Source organism: Ursus arctos, unplaced genomic scaffold (genome assembly GCF_023065955.2).
Source record: "Ursus arctos isolate Adak ecotype North America unplaced genomic scaffold, UrsArc2.0 scaffold_5, whole genome shotgun sequence".
Lineage (NCBI taxonomy): Eukaryota > Metazoa > Chordata > Mammalia > Carnivora > Ursidae > Ursus > Ursus arctos.
In genome coordinates this window covers 76,708,711-76,735,688 of record NW_026623067.1, presented here as the reverse complement: position 1 = coordinate 76,735,688, position 26,978 = coordinate 76,708,711, and the positions used below count along the sequence as shown (strand labels likewise).

General features: G+C 36.3%; 2 pseudogenes; both read right to left on the bottom strand.

Annotated features, from left to right (window-relative positions):
• The window catches only part of LOC113254968 (SUMO-conjugating enzyme UBC9-B-like), an 89,979-nt pseudogene that overhangs the window by 3,819 nt on the left and 59,182 nt on the right, over positions 1–26,978 (bottom strand).
• Positions 13,448–13,521, bottom strand: LOC113255386 (small nucleolar RNA U3; annotated as a pseudogene).

The window sequence follows — 26,978 nt, the reverse complement described above, 5'->3', positions numbered from 1 at the left end:
ATAAAACACTAGTGAGATGGTAAAAAGATCAGTGGTTATAGAGGGAGAAAGGGTTAATAAGGGTTGAATAAGGACCAGGATATTTTTAGGCATTAAATCTATTCTATATGTTACTGTAATGGTGGACACATGACACTACGAATTTGTCAAAACCCATAGCCTTTTATAGCAGAGTGAACCTCAATGTACACAAATTTTAAAAGCATTATTTAGGAGGTCAGAGATCTTAGGATGGAATAGAGAATGTAACAAAGCAATCTAACCAAATTACAAATATCTGGAACAACAGAAGGAAACAGGCGAAGGTGCTGACCTAAATAACTGGAAATGGGTAGATTCTATAAAACTAAAGGCAAAACGAAACAAAACAAACAAAACTGGTATAAGTACTAAGCTCATTCTGGTAAAGTTCTCTCCCCTGGGGCAAGTATATGTTAATAATTCTGATACCACAATATATAATGGTAAAAATTTTAAAATGTATGGCAGTTGGTGGGAGCCAGGTTTCTCATTGTTGGAATGGGAGGTTACAAATAAACAAGAGGAGGAAACTAGAATGAACCATGTGGTAATGGACTAGAATTGGAAACATCAGTATGAACTTAGGTTTAGTATAATATAGATACAGATGGTTACATATAGAAAAAACTATTCCTATACCTCTATACACATACATTTCCTTGCTCTCTCAGCAACAGCATACCTAATGCCCAGATGTTATTTTCTAAAATTATTGTCCTGTAAAAGGAACCAGGGTACCTTACAGAAGTGGCTGATTCTAGCACTGGGGCAGGAAAATATACCAGATGAGTCTGGAACATCTTATAGCACCAGTAAATAAGTACTAAAAATAAAAAAAAATTTAAAAAGCACAATGACAGGAATATGAATAAGTAAATAAATAAATGGAAGGAAAGAGATAAATGCTTCTTGCAGAATTACAAATAATGTACATAGATACTGCACCCTCAAAAGAGGTGGAGCATAATTCTCCACTCCTTGAATGTTTGGGCTGCACACAGTTACTTCTTTCCCTATTACAGTCATATGAAAAATGGGGGTGGCAAGGGGAGAGTAACTTGATAGTGGAGAAACACAACACTACTGCAGCCAAGTGATTAAGGTGATCATCAATAACAAGTCATGTTGCTGGAATGTACCTGTGAAACGATGCAATGAACATGGGACTTGATTAACTATGGAGAACAAACTGATGGTTACCACAGAGGAGGTGGGTGGGAGGATGGGTGAAATAGGGGATGGGGATTAAGGAAGGCACTTGCTGTGATAAATCCCGGGTATTGTATGTAAGTGATGAATCACTAAACTCTACACCTGAAACTAATATTACACTCTGTTAACTAACAGGGATTTAAATAAAATCTTGAAAAAAATGGCACTTTACCTCTGTTATCTTCTTCCCAAATAGCATTAACTCCAAGTAATCATGAGAAAAAGAGACAAGCTAAATGAGGGGCATTCTACAAAATACCTAAACAGTGCTCCTCAAAACTGTCAAGGTCATCGAGAACTAGGAAAGTCTGAGAAACTTTCACAGCACAGAGGAGCTTAAAGAGACATGACAACTAAATGTAATGTGGTATCCTGGATGGTATCCTGGAATAGAAAAAGGACATTAGAAAAAATAACTAAGCATATCTGAATAAAATATGGGCTTTAGTTAATAACAAGGTATCAGTGTGGGTTCATTAATTGTGACAAATCTACAATCCTAATGTAAAATGTTAATAACAAGGGAAATGGGGCAGGAAGGATGAGGGTAATATGGGAAATTTCTGTACTATCTTCGCAATTGTTCTGCAAATCTAAAGCTGTTCTAAAATTAAAAATTTATTTAAAAAATACAAATATAAGATCTCTAGTTCTAAAATATAAAGAACTACAAATTGAAAAGAAGAAAACAACTCAAAATAAGAAGAAGCAAAGGCTATGAGCAGGATAATCTCAGGAGAGGAAACCCAAATGACCATAAAACTTAAACAACCCCCCCACCCAAAAGGCATTGACCTTTTCACTGAACAAAAGGAATAGAAATTAAAACATGGTACTCTTTTTTAAACATCAGTTTAACCTACATTTTAAAAAGTAAAAAATCCAGTGTTTACAAGGATGCAGGAAACTGGACATATTGCTGATGGAAGCGTGAATTGCTAAAATCTCTTGCAAAGTAATGTGGCAATATCCATTGCAATAAGAAATGCATATAACCCATCAATTATACTTTGGGGAATCTATCCTACAGCAATAAAAGAACCAGATTGAAAAGATATATTCATAAGAGTTCTCATTATAAAACTGTAATATTGTAAAACAATATTTTTAGTGGTGAAAAATTAGAAACAACCTTAATGTCCATCAATAGGGTAATGATTAAATAAATTATAGTATATCCATACTGTAGAATATTATGCAACTAGTAAAGAATATGACATATACCTATTAACCAGAGAGATGCTATGATGTAATTTTAAATGGTAAAAGAAAATTTCAGAATAATACATACAGCATGAAAGTATTTTTGGAAGACAGCACCCCTGGCTGTTATGAGTTAGCACAGGACAGTGAAATGTAGCTTTAGATTTAATCTCTTGTGACTCCTCATATATACATATACTAAAATAAAGTAAAATAGAACTTTAAACATGATTGCCATATGTTGTACTTAGCTGTACTGTGTTCAGAAAAAAAAAATGAATGCCAGATTTTCAGAAAGGACTCACGTGATCACTGTCTAGAAGCAACACTGTAACACGGTAAAATGAGAAGATATTCTCCATGGGATCACAGTAACCTACTTTCTGCATCAAGAGAAAATTCACCAAGTTATTTATTTTTATCAGTGACCTACATGAGAGACATGAGCGCAGTAAGTCTGTATTTGCCTCGATGTGGGTGCAATTGTTAACTTTCTAGAAGTTAGGGAAAGGTTGCAAATTGACTGTAACAATTCAGAGAAACAGCATTTTTGAAAATGAAATGAAGTCCAGTGTATATGAGTATCAAATCATACACAGGAGAACCAAAAACAATAATTTCAGTTCAGGTAACATCAATAACCATGGGTGATGTCTGAAACCGGAACTCTAGTCAGCAAGAGTTGGAAGATATAATAAATAGATATAAACCCAAATAGGCAACTCTAGAAAGAAAAAGCCAGAAAAGAAAAAAACCTAGCAGAACATTTATAAATGGCTCTGTTTCTTCTATATTCAATAGTCAAAGCTTCACTCAGCAACACAGATGAAAGATGTATCTGAAGCTACTCAACCTAACCAGTAAACATGTGGTCATAGTTAAAAGCATATACTGTTTGACACAAAGCAATGTCAATGAATGTTCTTAAGGACGGGGGGGGGGGGGGGAAGAGGGACAGAACAAGGCAATTAGAAGTAAAGTAAATGATGAAAATTTTTGATACAGAAATAGCTAATCTTAAATTGGAAAGACTATAAAAAGGAAGAATTTCCAGAGTTTTTGTGAAGTGAAAGAACAAATAAAAATAAAACTGTTTTTCTAGCCAACCTAGATATCCCTGATCTTGCAAATGGAAAGAAAAGTTGTCCCAGTCAGAGTATAACTCCAAAATATGAGTTTTATGAGAAAGCCTGAAGCACACCAACTGGACTCCATAATAACTTTTCTAGACAAGTGGATGAAAGAGAACATGCTACAAGAAGCAAGGCCAGAGGACTGTACGTACCAAATAAAGATATCAGTGTATTTCAGATTAGAGCTTTGGAAACATTATGAAGACAGCAAGCAAGTCAGTCTCCAGACATGGCAAAATTATATAGGGATTTCTTTGGAACTGTACCTGTCACATAAGGGGTACGTATTAACACCAAAGGATCTCATGAAGGAACATAAAATGTTTTAAAAGCCTTACTTATACCCAAGGCATTTGCTTCGGCAAAAAGAAGAAAGAGCATTAAAGAATAAGCTGTGACCAAACAAAAGAAAACTAATATTTAGAGATTTGCAAATGTGTCTACTCTGATTCAAAAGATACTTTGTTTCTTTTTAAAAGATTTATTTATTTATTTGAGAGAGAGAGAGAAACTGTGTGTGCAGGAGGGCCAGTCAAGGGGATAGGAAGAGGGAGAGAATTTCAAGCAGACTCCCCGCTGAGCACGGAGCCCAGTGTAGGGCTTGATCTCACAACCCTGAGATCATGGCCTGGGCCAAAATCAAGAGTTGGTCCATTAACCAACTGAGATACCCAGGCGCCCTAAGACATTTTGTTTCTTATCAGAGATGCCTTGAAACTCTCCAGAAAAAAAATGTATTTTTCCTCCAGAAACTTTAAGTCTTCTTCAGCAAGATAATTTTGAGATGAAAGGGTGTAAGGAAGATGCAGATTAATGGAAAGCATGCTGGAACATGAATCAGGCGGTTGGGTTCTAGTCTTGGCTCTGCCTCTGAATCACTGTGGGACCCTGGAGTCTTTGACAACATTCTCTGTAACATGAGAGAAATAAACTATCCCACTGCAATACTCCATGTACTATAACAGAAATGTGTTTTGCTTTGCTTTAGGTGGAAACTTGCTTATAACTATGGTTCTGAGTTTGAGCCAGTTTCTCATATTTTGCTTCAGAAAATAAGGCTATAGTCAAATTTTAGCCAATTGTTTTTATTACACATTTTTATAATATTTTAAATTCTAATCTATAACTGTAGTGATCTAGGCCAGTAGTTAAAAACTTGTTTTGAGATAATGAACCCATTGGTCACCAAGCTTATTACAAAGGAGACTGATGTACAAAACAGAAAAGAAGAGCTGTTTTGTTGAAGACAAGGCAGGGACATGGGGAATGAAGGGGGGGAGGGCAGAATTTTCCCTCTATTTCCCCGATGCACTTTTCCAAAGACCCCTCAGTACCGCCACTGAGACCCCAAGAAAGTCAGGGTCTGGGATAGTTTATCTCAAAGGACTAATGTAGGCAACAAATATTTGGAAACAAAGGTTGAGGAATACAACTCCCTTTAAACTACTGCCAAACCTCTTCTTCTACAGTAGGGAAACTAACATCATTTGGCTTCCATTTGGTGTGAATTAATCACAAACGCAAATGCAAATGAGGGCACTGAAAGGTCACTACAGCACTCTGTGATAAAGTGGGTTTCCAGGGGATCCAAAATATGCTCAAGTGAATTTTCTCAGAATACTATCAAAATGAAAATACAAATAAAAAAACAAATCTGTATTTGAAGGATATTAAATAGTAACAGGAAAATATGGAAGGCTAAAACTCAGCAGTAAAGGTAAACATACATAGTTAAAATTAGAATATTGTAATATTAAAATGGCAGTAAATCATTTATAATTTTAGTATAAATGTTAAAAGATACCAGTATTGAAAATAGTTATAATGATTCATTAATGAATACACAGTGTAAGAAATGTAAACTGTAACATCAATAACATAAAATACGCGTGGGGGCAGTGCAAAAACAGAGTTTTTATGTACATTTGAAATTAAATTATTAGTTTAAAATAGAGAGCTATAAATATAAGATGTTTTATATAAGGCTCATGGTAAACACAAAGCAAAAAAATACAGTAGATACACAAAAGAGAAAGGAATCAAACCACACCACTATAGAAAAAAAGAAAAAGAAAAGAAAACCATGGAATCACAGAAGAGAACAAGAGATGAAAAAAGGAACAAAGAATTATAAAACAGCTAGAAAACAACAAACAAAATGGAATAGTAAGTCCATACTTATTGATAATGACTTCAAATGTAAACGGACCAAATTCTTCAATCAAAAGACACAAGTCCCTAAATGGATAAAAAACGACTATATGCTATGTACAAGAGAATCACTTTAATTGTAAGAACACACATAGACTAAAAGTGAAGGTATAGAAAAAGACATTCCATGCAAATGGGAATCAGAAGAATTCAGGGGTAGCTATACTGATACCAGACAAAATAGACTCTAAGCCAAAGAATGTAACAAGAGATAAAGGAAGTCATTATATAACAAAAAAGGAGTCAATTCATCAAGAGGATATAACATTCATATATATATATATAAATATATATATATATATTTATGCATGCAAAATAGGAGTTCCTAAATATATAAAGCAAATATTAAAAGATCTGAAGGGAAACAACAATACAATAACAGCAACGAACTTTTTTAAAAAGATTTTATTTGAGAGGGAGAATGAGAGAGAGAGAGAAAGAGAGAGACAGCATGAGTGGAGGGAGGGGCAGAGGGAGAGGGAGAAACAGACTCCCCACTGAGCAGGGAGCCCTATATGGGACTCAATACCAGGACTCTGGGATCATGACCAAGCCGAAGGCAGACACTCAACCGACTGAGCCACCCAGCAGGAAACTTTAATACCCCACATTCAACATTGGATAGATCATCCAGGCAGAAAATCAATAAGGAAACATTAAACTTAAATTATATGTTAGACCAGATGACCTAACAGACATAAACAGATTGTTCTACGGGTGCCTGGGTGGCTCAGTTGGTTAAGTGACCAGCTCTTACTCTTGGCTCAGGTCATGATCTCAGGGTTGTGAGATTGAGCACTGCATCAGGCTTCATGCTGAGTATGGAGGCTGCTTGACATTCTCTCTATCCCTCTCCCCTGGCCCTCCCCACACTCTGTCTCTAAAAAAGAACGGAAGGAAGGAAGGAAGGAAGGAAGGAAGGAAGGAAGGAAGGAAGGAAGGAGGGAGGGAGGGAGGGAGGGAAGGAAGGAAGGAAGAAAGGGAGAGAAAGGGAGAAAGGAGGGGAGAGAGGAAGGAAGGAAGGAAGGAAGGAAGGAAGGAAGGAAGGAAGGAAGGAAAGAAAGAAAGAAGGAAAGAATATTCCATATTCCAGTCAATTCCATTCAGTTCCAACACACCTTATTCTCAAGTGCACAAGGAACATTCTCCAGAATAGATCATATGTTAGACCACAAAACAAGTCTCAATAAATTTGAAGTTGAAGTCATATCAAGCATCTTTTCCAACCACAATAGTGTGAAACCATCAATCAGTTATAAGGCTAAAACTGGAAAATTCACAAACGTGGAGGTTTAACAACATGCTCCTGATAACTAATGGGTCAACAAAAAAATCAAAAGAGATCAAAAAAATATTTGAAACAAATGAATTGGAAATACAACATACCAAAGTTTATGGGATACATAAAAAATTTTAAATGATAACATAGACAAATGTTTAGCTAGACTAAGCAAGAAAAAAAGGACTCAAATAAATAAAATTATAAATCAAAGTGAAAACATTACAACTAATACCACATGAATACAAAGAATCATAAGACACTACTGTAAACAAATATACACCAACAAATTGGACAACCCAGAAGAAATGGCTATATCCTGAAAATGATACAACCTACCAATACTGAAACATGAAGAAATAGAAAATCTGAATAGACCAATTACTAGTAAGGATATTGACTCAGTAGTCAAAAACCTCCCAACAAGAAAAATCAGGACCAATGCCTTCACTAGTGAATTCTACCAAATATTTTTAAAAGAACTCATACAAATACTCTGAATCTCTTCCAAAAAAAAAATAGAAAACTTCCAAACTCATTAATGAGGCCAACATTACACTGATACCAAAGCCAGACAAGGAATGTACAAGAAAAGAACACTGTAGACCAATATCCCTGATGAATATAGATGTAATAATTCTCAGGCAAAATAAACCTAGAGGGTATTATGAGAAGTGAAATAAGTCAGACAAAGACAAATACCATATGATATCACTCATATGTGGAATCTAAAAAACAAAATAAAGAAACAGAATCATAAATACAGGGAAAAACTGGTAGTTGTAAAGGGGATGGGGCTATGGGAGGGGCAAAATAGGTAAAGGGGATTAAAAGGTACAAACTTCCAGTTATGAAATAAATAATTCATGGGGATAAAAAGTACCACATAGGGAATACAGTCAATAATATTGTAATAATGTTTGTGTGCTGATAAGATGGTAACTACACTTATCATGCCGAATATATTGTAACATATAGAACTGTCTTATTGCTATGTTGTACACTGAAACTAATGTAAAACTGTATGTCAAATATACTTCAATTAAAAAAAGAGTGAGAGTGGGACAAGATGAGGATAGAAAGGCAGATAAAAAAAATCTTAACAAAATATTAGCAAACAAACTGAATAGTACATTAAAAAAACATACACCATGATTAAGTGGGATTTATTCCAGGGATGTAAGGATGGTTCAACAACTGTAAATCAATTAAATGATGCAGTTCATTAACAAAATGAAGGATAAAAATCATATGATCATCTCAATAGCTGAATAAAAGCATTTGAGAACATTCAACATCCATTTATGATAAACACTCTTTTTTTTTTTTAAGATTTTATTTATTTAATCGACAGAGATAGAGACAGCCAGCAAGAGAGGGAACACAAGCAGGGGGAGTGGGAGAGGGAGAAGCAGGCTCATAGCGGAGGAGCCTGATGTGGGGGCTCAATCCCACAACGCCGGGATCACGCCCTGAGCCGAAGGCAGACGCTTAACCGCTGTGCCACCCAGGCGCCCCTATGATAAACACTCTTAACAAAGTGGGCATGAAGGGAACATACTTCAACACAGTAAAGATTACATATAACAAGCCCATGGCTAATATTATACCCACTGATGAAAAGCTAAATGCTTTTCCTCTAAGATCTGGAACAAAGCAGGGATGCGAACTCTTGCCATTTTCATTCAACATAGTACTGGAAGTCCTAGGCAGAGCAGTTAGGCAAGAAAAAGAAAGAAAATGCATTCAAATGGAAAGAAAGCAGTAAAACTGTCTCTGTCTCTATTTGTAGATGATATTATATATAGAAAACTCTGAAGACAACCGCCCCCCAAAAAAACCTTTCAGAACTAATCAATGAATTCAGTAACATTGCAGGACACAAAAGCAATATACAAAAACTAATCATGTTTTTATACACCAACATTGAACTAACAGAAGGAGAAATAAGAAAACATTCCAATTTACAACTGCTTCAGGAAAAATAAAATACATAAGAATAAATTTAACTACAAGAAGAAAGACCTATATACTTAAAACTATAAGACACTGATGAAAGAAATTAAAGAAGAAGCAAATAAATGGAAAGATATCCCATGCTCATGGATTGGAAGAGTTAATATTATTAAAATGTCTCTACTAACCAAAGCAATCTATAGAATCAATGCAATCCCTGTCAAAATTTCGAAGACATTTTTCACAGAAATGGAAACAACAGTCCTAAAATCTTTATGGAACCACAAAAGACCCCAAATAGCCAAAGTAATCTTACGAAAGAAAAACAAAGCGGGAGGCATCACACTTCGTGATTTCAAACTATATTACAAAGCTATAGTAATCAAAACAGTGTGGTATTGACATAAGAACAGACACGTAGATCAATAAAACAGAATAGAGAGACCAGAAATAGGTCAATTAATTTAGAACAAAGGGATCAAGAATATACAATGGAAAATGGATAGTCTCTTCAAAAAAATGGTGTTGGGAAAACTGGATAGTCACATGCAAAAGAATCAAACTGGACCTCTATCTTATACCATACACAATAATTTACTCAAGACTTGAGCATTAGACCTGAAATCATAAAACACCTAGAAGAAAACATAGAGAGTAAACTCCTTGACATGGTTCTTACCAATAATTTTTTGGATTTGATACCATAAGCAAAGGAATCAAAATCACAAATAAGCAAGTGGGACTACGTTTAACTAAAACGTTTCTGCACAGCAAAAGAAACCAGCAACAAAATGAAAAGGCTACCTATGGAATAGGAGAAAGTATTTGCAAACCACATATCTGGTAATAGGCTAATATTCAAAATATAACAGGAACTTACACAACTCAACAGCAACAAAACATACAACCCAATTAAAAAATGGACAAAGAACGTGGACAGATATTTTTCTAAAAAAAAAAAATACAGATGGCCAACAAGTCATGAAAAGGTGTTCAACATCACTAATAGTCAAGGAAATGTAAATCAAACTGCAAAGTTCTTCTAACTTCTCTCTGATTAAAACTGATTTCAGGAAGGGCAATATAGTCTTAGTTTTCCTTCTCAGAACTCTTTAAGTTATGTACCATATCTTCAAAAAGTCACTTAACTTTGGAGATGAAGAATGAATATCTGGCACTGACTTTAAGGACAAATACATCAAGAGCCCATTTCTGCCCAATCTGTGTGCCTACTGGGATTCAGTCATGGCTGGACCCTGATGGCAACCAGAGGGTTTGTTCCTTACCCTACCAGAGGTCTATTTACATGGCTCAATTTTTAGGAGGTTTGTTTGATGGGAAGCAGAAAAGACCTAAATGAAAGTCGAAATATGGGATAGGCCCATGGATCTCTCTGAACCATAGGAAGAGAAAGGTGGTAAGCCAGTGGTTCCCAAAGGCACAGGAGGACATCTAAATTAACCAATATTTATGGAGTGTTTACTATAAAATGGCAATGGGAATACAAAAAAAAAAAAAAAAGCCACAGGTTCCTGTCTCTGGTAGGAAGAGAAATAGCACATAAATAAGCTATAGATCATAACAAGTGCTATGAAAAAATAAAGCAATATGGCAAATGGGGACAATTTTCAAAAGAATAGAAAGGGAAGACCTCCACAAGGAGGAATATTTGAACTGACATGGAAGGATGACAAGATGGGGATGGAATGAGAAGGAGAAATACATGTGCAGAAGTAGCAAGAACAAAAACCCTAAGGCAGGAAACATCTTGGCACCTGTTGGGCATAGGCAGGCAGTGTGGTGGGAGACTACTGAGAGCAGGTGGTACTGGGTGAGGGGCCAGCTTCTCCCCAGCACTGCAGGGGTATGGATTCTATCCTCAGAGATATGGAACTCACTAGAGGATTTTTAACAGAGAAGAGATTGATTTTATTTACTATTTTCATATACCGCTCTGCTATGGAAGGAGAGGAGCATGGCAAGAGTGGGAAAAGGGTGGTTGGAAGGAGATCACAATTCTTTTGTACTTGTCCAGAAAAGAGATGATGGTGTTCCAGGATCAGGAATAGTAGTGATATAGGAAACAAGTAAATATTTTCAAAGTTTATTTTAGAAATAGAACTAAAAGGGTGCCTGGGTGACTCAATTGGTTAGGCATCTGCCTTCAGCTCAGGTCATGATCTCGGGGTCCTGGGATTTTGAGCCCCACATCGGACTCTACTCAGGGGCAAGTCTGCTTCTCCCTCTCCCTCTGTGATCTCCCTCGCTTTCACTCTCTCTCAAATAAATAAACAAAATCTTTATAAAAAAAAGAAATAGAACTACGGAATTGCTTTTGGGTTGGTTATGGAAGGTAAGAGGAAAAGCACAGTCACGAATGACTCCTAGGCTGGAGTGCCTGGGTGGCTCAGTCAGTTAAGCATCCAACTCTTGATTTCAGCTCATGTCATGATCTCAGGGTCATGGGATTGAGCCCCGCACAGGGCTCCCTGCTCAGCACGGAGTCTGCTTAAGGATATTCTCCCTCTCCTTCTGTCCCTCCCCCTGCTCACACATACTCTCAAATAAATAAATCTTAAAAAAAAAAACAAGAATTATTCCTGGGCTTTAGTATAAGTGATTGGATGTATAGTGGAATTTGAATGGTGAGTGAGAGAGAAGTTGGTACAATATTGGGAACATAACTTGACATGCTGACTAATGGCACCCAGACATCAGCTAGAGGTTCCCTAATTCCTGAAATCTAGGTAATACATCTTTCAACCCTCAGTTCTATAACATGAGGAGAATGAGAACTCAAGATTTTTTTTTCCACAAGGGCTTAGAATTTCACCATTATCCTGTGTTTCTGCCTCCTGTGTTCTCACCCCCTACCTCCATTCACCCCTGTCAACACTTCAACTTCTTTCTTTCATTTTCGAAATATATGCTTGTTTCCTTGTTTGGTATATTTATTCATGATAAAATAGCATTGTATGTAATGTAAGAGGGTTGGCATACTGATTTCAACAAAGCACAATTAATTTTAAGTGATGTCATGCGATACCATATTCTGGGGGAAAAACAAAGGTAATCAGGACGATACTATTATACTTAATACTTTTTAGAAACAGCTGTGTAGTATTTATAATTGTATAAATTTTTATGCTTGTCAAAGCGATAGTACATTTTCTAAATGATTCAGGTTTTCACCAGAGTCCCTGTCACTGAAGTCACATTGTTCTTAGAACATATAATGTAGAAAAACATCTCTGATCTCATTCTAAACCTAATTATATTCAAACAGGACTAGAAAGGTACCAAGTTCTTTATTTCATGCATTCCAGTGCCAGTGATGACCACTCTTGCATCAAGGTCTTCATATTACTGTGAACAGTTTCTTCCCAGTGAAAGGAGTGACTCATGACAGCTCCTGATAGGGAGCATGTCCTGTTATAATTTCAGCTTCATCTCATCTGCTGCAGAGTCAGCCAGAGGCCTGGGAACAAGGACACCCCAGTTTCTCACAACAGACCTAGAGCAAACAACATGTGTTCCTGTTGATAGTTGCCTCTTTCACTCATAAATTCACAAAACAAATCCACTCACATACACTCCATTCAGTATTCTCTGGATCTTTATTCACTTCAGTGAAGATCAGTGAGATCATAACCAGACTCATAACCTGTTCAAAATCTCTACAAATTTTAAGTGGAAGTATATAAAACTATCTTAAAGGGGATTAAAAATCATTAGATTACATTATGCTTTTACTAAAAAGAATTTATTGTACACCTATAATAAGTTAGAAACTCTAGGTTATTAAGGATAAAGAACAGTACAAATGGACACAATTGCTACATTAGGCAGCTAAATGGTCTCAAGGTTTCTGAATTTTGTTTTGGCTTTTGGTTTTTCATTTCTTAATTGAGGTATAATTGACATAAAATATTATATTAGTTTCAGGTGTACAACATAATAATCCAATACTTGTATACACAGTGAAATGATCACCACAAAAGAAGTCTAGCTACCTACCATCTGTCACCTTACAAAGTTAGCAAAAAGAGTTTTTCTCTTGTGATGGGAAAGAAAGATTTCAAGATTTACTCTCTTGGAAATTTCAAATATGCACTACAATATTATTCACTACAGACACCATGCTGTACATTACATACCCATGACTTATTTAACTTTGTAGCTGGAAATTTGTAACTTTTGATGCCCCCTTCACCCATTTCACTCGCCCCCCCCCCCCCAGCATTCCCCCCCTGCAACCACCATTCTGTTCTCTCTATCTATGAGTTTTGTTTTGTTTGTTATGTTTTGGTTTTTAATTATTTTATTTGAATATAGTTGCCACACAATATTACATTAGTTTCAGGTGTACAATATAGTGATTCTACAGGTTTATACATCATGTACCACAAGTGTAGCTACTATCTGTCACTATACAATGCTACTACAATATCATTAACTATATTCCTAGTAACAAACTATAGAAATGATCCCTGAAAGTATAGTCTTCATTAACTATATTACTTATGCTGTATGTTTTATTCCTGTGACTGATTCATCCATAACTGGAAGCTGTATCTCCCACTTCCCTTCACCCATTTTGCCCAGCCCCCCCACCTTCCCACTGGCAGCCGTCATTCTGCTTTTTATTTGTTTATTCATTTGTTTTTTTAGATTCCATATGTAAGTTAAATCATATGGTATTTGTCTTTTTCAGTCTGACTGATTTCACTTAGATAATACACTCTAGGTCCATCCATGTCGCAAATGGTACGATCTCATCCCTTTTTATGGCTGAGTAACATTAATCAAGTAAGATGCCAAGGTTTTGAGGACTTTTGAACTTGATACAATATGGAAATAATTTTTCAACTGGAAACCATCAAGAGATTATAGACACAATTATAGGCACTTGAGACTTGGGTGCATTTTTCACTTTTCTGAGTGAAACTAAACTATTATTTCTCAGACACAGGAGTATCTTTTCCTTCCTCCTAAACCTTTTCTGATCAGGATTTCTCCATAATCCTGAATTCCATGGATTCTCAATAGGAAGCATTAATTAAACAGAAAGAGACAAGTGGCCACATTGGCAGCAAGAACCCTATTAATATCTTAAAGTTATTTGGAACTCAATGAAGTTATATTGTTTTGCAGAGATTCTTTAATAATGTGCCTTTAAGCTAGGGCTGCAACATTCAAACTTCTCTGACATAGAATTTTGTGGAAATTGTACTAAATTTGGAGGAATATACTATTACAATACTAACCAATTTGAGGGAGCTTTTCATTTCCCAATGTATTTGCCCTATAGTAATTAAGAGTTGATCATATACATGAGTCGAATCTAATAAGTGAAGTTTTGTGAGTAAGCAAAGTTTTTGATTTTTTTATTATTGTGGAGACAGTGGAATGACATTTAGTTAAAAAAAAAAAAAAGAAACAACTACTTTACACTTTACCAACAGGGTAGATTCTGCTGAAGCACCAACAGATTGCTCTAAAGATAGATCCACATTGCCATCAACTTCCTTTTTTGGAGAGAAGAAGGAATCCAATTTTCAGCCTCTGTCTTTTGAAAATAAAATGTGAGGTGGTGAACTACATGACACTTGATTATATGTTGAAACTGCACTAAATCTCTGAAATCCAAAATAATATATTGCACTGTTTTCAATAGTGGCTGCACCAAATTACATTTTCATATATCTACTATATTACAAAGCTACAGTAATTAACAGACTATTTTGATTACTATAGCTTTGTAATATAGTTTGAAACCAGAAAATGTGATGTCTCCAGCTTTGCTCTTCTTTCTCAAGATTGCTTTGGCTATTTGGAGTCTTTTCTAATTCCATACAAATTTTAAGAAAGTTTGTTCTATTTCTGTGAAAAATGCCACCAGGATTTTTATAGGAATTGCACTCAATCTGTGGATTGCTTTGAATAGTGTGGACATCTTAACAATATTAATTCTTCCAATCCATAAGCATGGACTATCTTTCCATTTATTTGTGTGTATTCTTTAACTTCTTTCATTAATGTATTGATCATATATTTCTAGAAATATATCCATTTTTTCTAGGTTGTCCAATTTGTTGGCATATAATTATTCACAGTAATCTTATAATCCTTTGTATTTCTGTGGTATCAGTTGTAACTTCTCTCTCATTTATTGTTTTATTTATTTGAGCCCTCTCTTTTTTTCTTGGTGCAGCTACCTAAAAGTTTGTCAATTTTGTTTATCTTTTCAAAGAACCAGTTCTTAGTTTCATTGATCTTTTGATATTGTCTTTTAATTCCTATTTCATGTATTTCCACTCTAATCTTTGTTATTTCCTTCCTTCTACTAACTTTGGGCTTTGTTTCATCTTCTTTTTCTAGTTCCATGAAGCATAAAGTTACATTGTTTACTTGAGATTGCTCTTGGTTCTTGAGCTAGGCCTGTATTGCTATGAACTTCCCTCACAGAACTGCTTTTGCTGCATCCCATAGATTCTGGTAAGTTGTATTTCCATTTTCGTGTATCTTAAGATATTTTTGACTTCTTTGTTCACCCATTGGTTGTTCAGTATTATGTTTTTTAATCTCCACATATTTGTGATTATTTCAGTTTTCTTTTTGTAACTGATTTCTAGTCCCATATCATTGTGAAAAGATGCTTGATATGACTTAAGTCTTCTAAATATGAGGCTTGTTTTATGGTCTAACATATGATCTATCCTGGAGAATGTTCCACTTGCCCTTGAGAAGAATCTGTATTCTGTTGCTTTTGGATGGAATGTTCTGTATGCATCTATTAAGTCCATCTGGTCTAATGTTCATTTTAGGCTGATGTCTCTTTATTGATTTTCTGTCTAGATGATCTATCCACTGATATAACTGGGGTATTAAAGTTACTAGGGTCTTTGTTTTATCATTCCAGCTGCAAGAGGAATCAAACACACTCAAATGAGCCTGGGTCTCCCACAAGCCTTCTTTTTTTTTTTTTTTTTTTAAGATAAGGACAGGCCTGATAGAAGCATTTTCAGTGGGCCAGCTTTTCAAGTCATCTCATATTAAATGAGAGAATATTTTTAAAAGTCCTTGTGCATTCCCTACTGTGATGTAGGCACTGAAAGAATGTCAGTCATCCTGCCCCTTCATTTGTTTGGTGTATATTCAAAGCAAGCCTTAGTGTCCTTCTACACTGGAGTCCTGCAAATGAATTAAGCCCTAATGATCAAAGGCATCCTTTGGATTAAATGAATTAATTTCTCTTTTATGCATCCAGAAAGGTATTACATAAGTATCACTTTTGGGTGATTTGGGAAAACAGCTACTCAAATCATTATCAAAAAGGCTTACTTCTCTCTCACAAACCTAAACTGAAGTTAAGAAAGATTAGAGGACAGTATTACTCTTACCTTCTATTTTTATTTTTTTTTTAAGATTTTATTTATTTATTTGACAGAGATAGAGACAGCCAGCGAGAGAGGGAACACAAGCAGGGGGAGTGGGAGAGGAAGAAGCAGGCTCATAGCGGAGGAGCCTGATGTGGGGCTCGATCCCATAACGCCAGGATCACGCCCTGAGCTGAAGGCAGACGCTTAACCGCTGTGCCACCCAGGCGCCCCATTACCTTCTATTTTTAAAAGCAAGGTTAAATTGGGGGAAAGATCTAATTTGGTAAAGGCACAGACCCTAAAACAACAAAAAATAAACCAGAAGCCAGAGAGTCTCTGGAGAACTAAGGACTCCAAAGAGAAAAGTTAAACTCACTAAAGGTGAGTGTTCTAAGGAAAACAGAACTGTGCAGAGGCCAGAGCCAATGAAACACCAGTTGGACTAAAATCAAATACAGTGCAGCTGAAACCAAAACAAATGCACCCATTCAAGGAAAAAGACAGACCTATAATACTAGAAAATATTATGCTTCTCTGTACTCTTCTAAGGGCCCCAAAACATCTAAGATAAACTGCTACATGCTCACATATCCTACAGTGTTCTAATCACACAAAGGGAATAAAGTGTGCCACAAAAAAATCTCAAGGCTGAGAAGTCACCCAGATGAGAAAGGTTTATGTCAGAAGTTAATTTAAAATTCTAAAAAGGGCTTAAAATCAATTATTCTAATTGCTCAGTGAATCTTTCCCAGAAAGGAAATTACCTAACTCAAGGACATAGAAACTCATCATGGCCTTTTTCAAAGATGACAAAGACATGACAAAAATTAAGTTGTAGAGACACATTACCATTTCTTAAGTAAACATACAATTGTTTACCTCCATACAGTTCAAGTGCATGCACTGAACATGCACTAATTCATAATATACATCTATCATTACCAGCAAAGTTTTATCACAAGCCAACTTTATGCAAATGATGTAAAACGAGATTTGTATTTAATACACTATTGTAAATTGTACCAATTGCCAGTGTTAACACTGGCAGCATCAGATGCCAAAAAAGCTTTTAAATGCCTGGAAGGAGCATGCTTTCCAAAACTGTTAGGAAAAAATAAATAAATAAAAGGAATTGGGAACAAAAAGATAAAAAGAATCTTGTCACTTAATATTCTGTAGGAAGACCATAAAGGGTACTTGAAAATTAAAAAACAAAACAACAACAAAAACAAAAAACAAAAAACAAAAAAAACACAGATATTTGGACTTCTCAATCAAGGGCAGAAGAAAGCGGGCTGCCCTTCCCTCCTCTCCTTTAAAATCAATCAGTACAACCAGGAGGTATGGCTGAGATAAAAATCATTCAGCTTTCAGGTACAACAAGTGGCAACACTCAAGTATATTATCTCATTTTTAGATGAATTTGCAATTCACTCTTAAAACCAACAACAATAAAAGTTGACCCCTTAGAGTACCTGTCTTCACACAAGCAATTATTGAATTTCACAATTTCACAAAAATCATAATTGTAGTAATGCAGCTAATGATTTCCTCTGACCACACTCCACAAATTTTAAATCAGGTCAGGTATAATTTTCTTGGAGATGATTGCAAATAAAAATGTCTACTATGCCTTCCTTAATCTGTAACTTGACATTTGATAAAAATGCTAAATTATTTCACCATATTTTAAGGGCCCAGGACATTGAATTGTCCAAATATCACTGCCAATAAAGATTTGGAGAGCCACGCATTTAGTACCCTGCCATAAATCAGTAAGTTTTCAAAACATGGAGGACCGACTCACCTTCTTCAATTACATGTGATAGGGAGTAGGTGCAAGTTTTGTATCCAAATGAGTTCAAAACCTGACTTCCTAATTTACTAATTTTATGATCTTAACTTCTCTATAGTTTTCTCACCTATAAAAAGGAAAAAAAACCCTCTACATAGCACTGCTATGGAGATTAAAAGAGTTGATTTACAAAGTGTTTGGCACAGTTTGTGGAACATAGAGATGAACAAATGATAACTGTAATTATTCTGGGGAAATAAAGGATGTTTAGAATGCCATAGTTTGAATACCTACAAACATATCAGCTTTTACACACTACCTTTGTTTCAAGAAATCTTTAAGGTGGCTTATAAAGATCTTTAAAATACAAAGTCACTAAATCAAACTGTAAACACAAAAAAGAAAAAAGAAGATGAGGTTAATTTTTAAAAGATAAAATGTCAGAAAAGATGAGCTTTATCAATTATATATAGTACAATTTCTAAGGTAAACAGAATGATTATTTAGGAAAACAAATCAATAACTGATTAATTTAACTGACACTAAAGTAAGGCAGGAATTTTTTCCGAGTCTTTCAAAAGAGGGCAACAAATGGAATGAAAAGTATTCTCAACAATATCCTTACAAAAGATAAATTTCACAGACTTTCTCAATATAGACATCTCACCAAATTGGAGTGACACATTTTTTTAAATAAAATCAGAAATCCCATACTAACAACCAAAAACACTTTTTGAATTTGAGAAAGTATTAATATAATAGACTTGGTGCTGGGTTTGCAAAGAATTCCCCAAAGGCACCATTCCTGCATGAAGGAGAAATCTATAATAGACAAATGTCATCTCATCAAACAAGCTCACTGACTTCTATACTAGTCCATCTGGAAAAGGGTTTTCACAGAAGGAGAAAGCAGATGTTTTTTGCCTTTAAATAATTGGAATGAGGGGTGCCTGGGTGCCTCAGTCAGTTAAGGATCCAAATCTCGGTTTTGACTTAGGTCATGACCTCAAGGTCATGAGATGGAGCTCCATATGGGCCTCTGTGCTCAGCATGGAATCTGCTTATCCCTCTCCCCCTGTCCCTCCTTCCACTCTTTCCCTCTCTCTCTCTATCTCTAAAATAGATAAATAAATAAAAAATAATTTGAATGAGTAGAGAACATCTCTGTAAGGGAGGCAATAATTATACTGGAAATCATAACTGTAAAAACAAACAAACAAACAAAACAAACAAAAAAAGGAAATCAGAACTGTAAAAACTCGGTACAATTTAAGTTTTATCACCACCCCCCATGTTTGTTAAACTCTGTTTTCTCTTAGGTTGTATCATCAAAACTCTAAAAATGAAAGGAGCAACAAGAGAAAGACTTCATTCCACATCACTATCAGTCTGGAAGGGAGGAAAGGGAACAAGAGAAAGAGAGGGAAAGAGACTGGAAGTCCTCTGGCGTAGACTCTGAAATGGTCCTCAGGGTCAGGCAATTCTTGGCTAAAGTCATGTAGATGGAAAAAAAAAGTAGAGATAAATCACACAGAGAGAATAATAATAGTATCTGATCTTTATTAAGTGCTAACTGAGCAATTTAAGTATCTAATTTCAAGCTCATAACAATCTTCTGAGGGAAGTACTATTATCATTCCCTTTCTGCCAATAAGGAAACATACAAAAAGGTCAAATCATTTGGTAGTGCTTCCACATGGTTTGAGAATGGCAGAGGCAGGATTCAAAGGCAGGCAGTCTAACTCCAAAGCTCTCTCACAAAGCCCCACACCAGATAAAAACTCCACTCACAAAACTGATCCAGTATCTCACCATCTAAGTCAGCTTTGAACTTTAAAGGTCTAATCTTTAGATGCCTGCCCAACCACTGGGCGAAATCATTGAGGTCACTGTCAATAAGAAGTTATAATTATTCTTTCCTATTCATGAAATATGACATTTATAGGTAGACATTTATAGAGTTCTTAATCACTGGGCTAGAAACCCCAAAATTCACTTTTTAAATTTAAGGGCACTTAAGATACCATGTAAAACGTTAAGCAAAAACCTATCATCAATGTTGGAGCATGCATATACAATAACTGTTTTGCTGTTAAAGGCTGCAAAATCCTCCTAGTCAAATAACAGGCTCAGAATGATCTGCACAGGTTTAGAATGATCTAAACCTGATTTGGTAACATGGGCAGTTTAAGATACACATGTCCCTATCACGACATTTTGTTCTAAGAATGGGGATAGTCTTTTAAAAAATTAATCAAGGGAAAAAGGAAGATAACTGCAATACTAGTCATTAAAGTCAATTGATGTCTTATTCAAACATCAAGGGACAGAGTAAACAAGGTGATAGGACATAAAATAAAATGAGATTGAGATAATCTTATCAATATCTTCAGTACATATTATGCATTAATAGCTGCTGTAATCCTCATTTCTGTAAAACAATTTACCTTGTTCTGTTATCATTCTTACTAACTTGTCTAACATTTATAATGAGATCAGTGTTAAAAGTGCTTATTGTTGCTATTAAGAAATACAGATATGGACTACTATTGATTTCGCATTAAGCAAATAACCATGTATGACGTTTCTCTTTTGAAGGTACCAGGCACTTCATATGTGACAGGAATAAAAAGAGGAATACAGAAAAAAATAAGGTCTCTGCCTTTAAGGAGTTTGCACATTTGGATGAAAAAAAAAGTGAAACTTAAAGTGAATTGCATTTCAACCTGAGTCAACCATACAGCTAGTGTACACTTAAAGGTATTTAGAATTCAAGGGTATTAAAAAGGCAGAAGAATAAAAAAACGCTTTAAGATTTGGGATTAGATTATTTAGAGAAAAACAAACACTACAACTAACTACCTTAAAAATTTCTGTCAGCATTAATAAGCTCTAACTCTACAAAAAAATTTAGGAAATGGGGTAAGTTTTGTCAAAGCAAACATAAGGACAATGTCGATGATGAGGAAAATTAAATTTTGGTGTGAAAACTTAATAATTTTTCATATCTAAAATTCTGAAAAATTAATGAGTCAACCAAGTAAGTACTGCCTGTCTTATTGACAAAACCAATTGGAGAAAGAAATTTGTGACCTATTGACACATACCAACCTTCAGGGATCCCTACCGAGAAGCCAACATTGGAATAAACCAACAACTGTCTTATTAATCCACCAAGTAAACAATCCTCAAGTATATGGCCCAGAGCTGATTTTTCTATCATGCTGAGCTTCAATTTGGAAAGTAGCTCCCTGAAATAAAGATCTAAAATTCATGCCAACAGTGTAAAGATATCAGAAGCTTGATTTCTGAATTCCGCATCATTATTTTAACACTGTGAACCAACGAATCTTTAGTAAGGAAATTTTTTTAAAGATTTATTTATTTATTTTAGAGAGAGAGAGCACACGCTGGCAGGGGAAGGACAGAGGACTAGGGAGAGGGAGAGAATCTCAAGCAGACTCCCCACCGAACACAGAGCCCAATTTGGGGCTTGATCTCACAACCCTGAGATCATGACCTGAGCCAAAATTAAAAGTTGGAAGCTTAACCGATTGAGCCACCCAGACACCCCAGGAAGGAAATTTTTTTATTGGAAGTTAATGTGTTCATTATGCCCACCATATGGTTAGTGAAAAAGAGAGAACTGGCCTGGGGTTAGAATAAAGAATGATAAACAATCTGTTAAACTGTAGGTTTCCATGCCTCCAGACTTAAGAGATGTCATGGGAACATACGAAAATAATAGATATAAGTATTTCTCACAAACTTATTCAAATTCAAGGAACTACTATTATGAGCCTAATATGTGTATCCTAAGAACTTCTAAATGGCATAATAATAATTGAATATATGAAAGATAATTGATGCCACTTTTATAGGTCAAAAAACTAGATCACAGTAACAAACCGTCCCATTAGCTGAGGTGATTCACATTAAGCAAGTGTGGAGGACCTATTATGTGCTGGGCACTGTGCTAAGCTCTGGGGATAGAAAAATTAATAGAGCCCCTGCCATCTAGAATTTATAATTGCTCCACTGATTACAAATGCACATTATCTTATAAATACTGAAAATAATAACACTTTCTGAACTGAACAGTTATTTTATTTGGTTTCACATGTACAAGAACAGCACTTATTGAAGAAGACACAAAAGAAAATAAAAATGGAAAACTGATGCTGCCATCTGAATATCCATTAAAAACACACACAAAAATCCCACTGCCATTAATATGTAATCTTAACTAAAATAAAAAACAAACAACTGCCCCTCCCTGCAAAAAAACTCCAATGAAATCTTACATGAAGATTTTAGACAATAATCTTCTTTTTTTTTTAAGATTTTATCTATTTATTTATTTGACAGAGAGAGAGACAGCCAGCGAGAAAGGGAACACAAGCAGGGGGAGTGGAAGAGGAAGAAGCAGGCTCCTAGCGGAGGAGCCTGATGTGGGGCTCGATCCCAGAACGCCGGGATCACGCCCTGAGCCGAAGGCAGACGCTTAACGACTGTACCACCCAGGCACCCCGACAATAAGCTTATTTCTTAAGTTGATATGTGCACATGAAGTATGAGAGTCAACTCTCAATCCGCAGTAAGATTTTCTCAAATACATGGGTGCAAAAGAACCACTCCAGCTCCAGGTGGCTTTGATTTGAAATAGCAGGTCTTTTTAAAAAGGTGAACTTGACCTTACCTGGGATTTATCTAACCCAAATATTTCAAATGCATTATTTTTATGAAAAAGAAAAGAAATTCAAAATTCTCTTGGAGTGTGGGAATTCATAACCTAAGGGAAAAAATTCTGGATTCCAGAATTTAGTTAAAAGGAAAAATGAGAGTATCTTGACATTTAAAAATTGCTGAAACTCAGGAAGGAAAAAATCTCATCATGTTATAAAGAAGTTAATAAGCAGTATTCTCCCAAGTTTGCAGCAAAATCTTTCTTCCACTTCTGGTAAGAATAATGCAAGCTAATGTTTATAGCTAAAAAGGGTAGTTCCTCAAAACTTATATTTTTGTCTTCATGATTTTTTTCCTAACTAAATTGAAACTGACCAATGAGATTTTGAAAGGACCCCATTATTCAACAGTAACCTATAATCACAGACATTCTTTTCAATCATTGAAATAGCTTAAATAATTAGAAATAATGATTAATACCACTTGAATCCCTGCCAATCTAAAAGACAAAATTTTGGAGAGGGAAAAGAAAATTAGAATGCTTAATTGCAAAAGGAAGATAAGAAATATTCTGACTGAAAAAATGGACTAAATTTAGATTAGAATTATATTTATCTTTTCATCGCAATACCACAACCATATGGTTTAACTGGTGTGTATTGGGGATGGGGGACTGTGGAGAAGAGGATGGAAAGATCAAAACATTTGCTTAGTAATAGTCCCTTCTTATGTGCTTTTGTTCCCTCCAAGGAGTGTCCCTGGGAACACTGCATTGACAGCCCATGGCTGACTGACCAGGCAGGCGCAGACACATTTTCCTATCCTGGAAATCTGTGCCTCTAAGAGAACTAATAACATGATCCCATCCCACTTACACTTCAATTGAACTTACAAATGAAATTTGCAGACTAGGATGATCAATTGTATTTCTTGGCTTGATTCAACCTCAGAGCTTCACCTCCAAAATGCTGACTATGTAAGCTTGCTGAAACTAATCTGAGTCTTTCTTTAAGCAAGTTCTGTCCTGATCAAGTTGTCATTTTTTTGTTTTGTTTTCATTAAAATGAATATGAGCTGAAATACTGGGTGGAGTTAGTCCCTATGATTATTACAAACTACTTATCCAAAAGAGTGAAACCACGAAAGGATTAGATCCTGATGACTCTGTCCTATTTAACAGTTATAACAGCTAGGGACAACAACAAAAACAAATATTTATTATTTGCCTATCCTGTACCATGCACTGTGCTAGATATTAAGGACACAAGCCAAATAAAACATAACTGCTCTGGGGTGCCTGGGAGGCACAGTCAGTTAAGGGTCTGACTCTTGGTTTCAGCTCAGGTCATGAGATGGAGCCTTGCATTGGGCTCTGCGCTCAGCATGGAGTCTCCTTAAGACTCTCCCTCTCCCTCTGCCCCTCCCTGTGGCAGTTATACAATGAACTAACATGCCATGCACTATTCTATATATTAAGGATACAGAAGTGAAAGTTATATGGCCTTTTGAAGCTTATGTTCCAGGGGCATAGATAGGCAATTTTTAGAAAATCATATGGTTATTTTAGATGGTGTGAAGGTTCTATAAAATAAATTTTGAAAATAAGTTGGTACTTCTGAGTAGATGGCAGAATAGAAATACCCTAAGCTCACCTAATCCCATGGATACAACTAGATAACACCCACATCAACGTAAATAACCCAGAAAATGACCCAAAGACTGACAGAATAGACTCTCCACAGCTAAATGTAGAGAAGAGGCCACACAAGGAAGGGCAGAGACATGGTTGGGAGGTAAACAAACCTGCAGTACTGTCCATAGGAGTGAGGAAAACTAGGACATGAAGAGAGGAAGGAACCTCCATGGGGAAGACAAATGCCCATAACATTTGGCTTTGAAACCAGAGAGGCCCAACAATCAATGGGCTTAACACCTGGAACTTTAAAAATCAGCAGGCTCCTCTCTGGGACAGCCAAAGGGTGATAGGAAACTGAGTTCCCACCCTTAAAGAAGCGGCACAACAAATAGTCCCATGGAGATACAGCATAGAAGGAGCAGTTTGAAAAATGCCTGGGATGTACAGGGGGGATATTCATTTACTGATCTCAGAGTGTCTGCTGGAGGGGCAGGGATCTTTGGGAGACTTCCCCAAGAATAAAAGAGCTGGCGGGTTTCATTTCCCTTCCCCATGCCCCAGCCTAGACACATATACCTGCAAAAACTAGTACAGCACCAATACTTGCTACCTACCTTGCTAACAGAACATCCTACTTCTGCATTCTCCTGCAATCTCCTGCATATCTACCCCCTCCAATTCACCCATGGCAGGAGCCCATCCAAAATGGTGTCACATGCCTGGCAGTGTGCAAGCAGTCCCAACAGGGATCTGCCCCATTCCAAAGTGACTCCTGCCCAGGAAAAGGGCAAGATAACCATACACACCAAATCCACTGTGGTATTAGCAGTGAAATGAAGAAAGACATCAGGTCTGACTGCAGACCCTGCCCACCAATGAAAGCTTCTCAGGGGCCAACACAGGGAAAGCGCCCTACAGTTTGATGATGCCACATCTCTGGCAAATGCCTGGTATGACTCAAGACCAAGGCAGTCCCAGACTGTCCCACTAACAACATAGGAACTAAGCCCTACCCACAATAGGCAAAGAGAGCCAGTCCAGACAACCAAACTGAAGGCAAAAGCAGCTCAGTGACAATAGTAGGGTACATGCAACACACAGAGGAGACACCCCTGAAGCACAAGGTTCTGGTGAACAGCAAACACTGCACTGCAGGGCACCACAGGACCTCTTCTTCATAAGGCCACTACCTTCAAGAACAGAAGACATAGCTGCATTTCTTAAGACATAAATATGGACCCAGAGAATTAGACAAAATGAGGACATAAAGGAATATGTCCCAAATTAAAGAATAGGCCAAGAAACCTAAACAAAACAGAAATAAGTAATGTTCCTGGTAGACAACTTAAAGTATTGGTCATACAGATACCTACTGGACTGGAGGAAGGAGTGGAGGACATCAGTGAGGCTCTTAACAAGAAGATAAAAAACATAAAAAAGAACCTATCAGAAATGAAAAACTCAATAACTTAAATTAAAAATATACTAAATACACTAAAGGGAATAAATTGTACACCAGAGGAAGCAGAACAGATCAGCTACCTGGAGGACAGAGTCATGGAAGGCAATCAAGCTGAACAGGAGCAAGAAAAAAAAAACACAAAATGAAAATCGGCTTAGGAAACTCAGCAACATCATCAACTGTAATAACAACCACATTATAGGGATCTCACAAGTCGAAGAGAGAAAAGGGGGTAGAAAATGTATTTGAAGAAATAATAGTTAAAAACTTCTCAAATCTGGGGAAGGAAACAGAAATTCAGATCTAGGAGACACAGAGAGCCTCCAATAAAATCAACCCAAGGAGGTCCACACCAAGACACATAGTAATTAAAACGGCAAAAAGTAGTTATAAAGAGAGAATTTTAAAAGCAGCAAGAGAAAGTTATATACAAGGGAAACCTCATAAATCTATCAGCTGATTTTTCAACAGAAACTGGAGGCCAGAAGAAAATAGCATGATATATTCAAAGTGAGGAAAGATAACAAAAAAACCCTGCAGCCAAGAATACTTTATCTAGCAAGGCTAATATTCAGAATAAGAGGAGAGATCAAGAGTTTCCCAGACAAAGTTAAAGGAATTCATGAACACTAGATCAGCCCCACAAGAAATGTTAAAAGGGATTCCTTGAGTAGAAAGGAAGACAGTGAGAAAGGGTGTGAAAAGTAGGAAGCACAAAAGCAGTAAATTAAGTATCTCTATAAAAAAATCAGTCGGGGGGGGGCAGCTCAGTGACTTAAGTTTCCAACTCTTGATTTTGTCTCAGCTCATGATCTCAGGGTTGTGAGACTGAGCCCCACGTCAGGCTCTGCACCGGGCATGGAGCCTATTTAAGATTCTCTCTCTCCCTTTCCCTCTGCCCCGCCCCCCACAATCTCTCACCCTCTCTTTAAAAAAATCGTCAAGGGATTAAAAAAATAAAAGGAGGGATGCCTGGGTAGCTCAATCAGTTAAGCATCTGAC